At 37.9% G+C, this 1,474-nt stretch overlaps 1 non-coding gene across 1 annotated transcript; it reads right to left on the bottom strand.

Annotated features, from left to right (window-relative positions):
• Window positions 1–517: 517 nt before the first annotated feature.
• LOC112870529 (U4 spliceosomal RNA) lies at window positions 518–656 on the bottom strand. Its single transcript, XR_003224485.1, has one exon. It is a non-coding gene; the product is annotated as a U4 spliceosomal RNA (small nuclear RNA).
• Between the last annotated feature and the right edge of the window lie 818 nt (window positions 657–1,474).

Raw genomic sequence — 1,474 nt, 5'->3', positions numbered from 1 at the left:
GCAGGCCCAGGCTACTGGGGGGCTGACGGACCATGCTCTGGGCACACGGTTAGTGCATGGGTCACCATGTACCACTGCGCAGGCGACTGCCGCTGAAAAGCAGCAGCAAAACCTAGCAAAGGGAGCCAGAAAGAGAAACCTCTGGCTAGTGCAGCGTCCCTCCAGCGCCCTCTAGTGACCAGGATGCAAGGAGCAAGGCTCAAGGAGGTCGGTTATCCCAGGGCAGGTCCTGAAGGATGAATCTGGGCATGGGACAGGAAATTGACAACGGACACCTTTGGATACACAGAGGATCTGGAATAGCTGAAACAGTCTCGACAAAGGAAAACAAAGCTAGAGGACTCACGCATCTTCGCCGGGAGTAATCAAGCCCGCTGTGTCAACTGATTTTTAACAAAAGTACCAAAACAAGTCAGTGCAAAAAGGGAAAATCTTTTCAACTAATAGCACAGGAATAGCTAGGTATCGTAATGAGGTAAACCCATTTCAACCCTACTTCATGATACATATACTTATATATTATAAAATAATGTAGTGTAATACATATAAAATATATGTTCATATTTTAATACATTTCTATTACTTGAACTTTTAATTAGCAATAATCGCGCCTCGGATAAACCTCATTGGCTGCGATACTGCCACTGCGCAAAGCTTACTTGAACTTTTATATGTGTAAAACTATATGTAAAACTTCCACATATCTATATATTATATGAACCTGTATGTATAAAACTATATGTAAAACTTCTATATATCTATATATTATACAGTATACATTTATATATAAAACTATATATAAGACACATATCTATCTAATATATAAACATATATACAAAACTCTATATAAAACTTTTTTTATGTATCAGGGCACCTGGGTGGCTCAGTCGGTTGAGCGCCCAATGCTTGATTTTGGCTCAGGTCGGGATCCCAGGTTCATGGGATGAAGCCCTGTGTAGGGCTCTGTGCTGACAGTGCAGTCTACTTGAGATTCTCTCTCTCCCCCTCTGCCTGTCTCCCCTGCCTGCATGCTCTCTCTTAAAATTAGTTAAAAACAAACCTTTTAAATTCATCTATATATTATATAAACTGACATATGGAACTATATAAAGAAAACTTTTATTATATATGAACTTTATATATAAACAATTCCTATCTCATAATATATAAAGATATAAATTTATAAAAACATGTCGGACATATTATAACATTTTATTTATATATATAAAAGCTTGAGATGAATCTGAGACCTAACTGTAAATGCATAATCTCTAAAGCTAACAGGAGAAAACAGAAGAGAATATCTCTGCAACCAGAGGAAGGTAACATTTCCTATGACAAAGGAAGAAAGAACTATAAAAAATAAGGCATTTGACTTCATCAAAAACTTCTCCCAGAAGACACCATTAAGAAAACGAATAGGCAAGCCACAGACTGGCCGAAAGTGTTCACAAAATATATACCTGCGAAGGAT

The sequence above is a fragment of the Puma concolor genome, chromosome D3, assembly GCF_028749965.1.
Source record: "Puma concolor isolate L17-30 chromosome D3, mPumCon1.1.hap2, whole genome shotgun sequence".
NCBI lineage: Eukaryota > Metazoa > Chordata > Mammalia > Carnivora > Felidae > Puma > Puma concolor.
The sequence above is the reverse complement of the archived record's forward strand: the minus strand, read 5'-3'. Positions and strand labels throughout refer to the sequence as shown.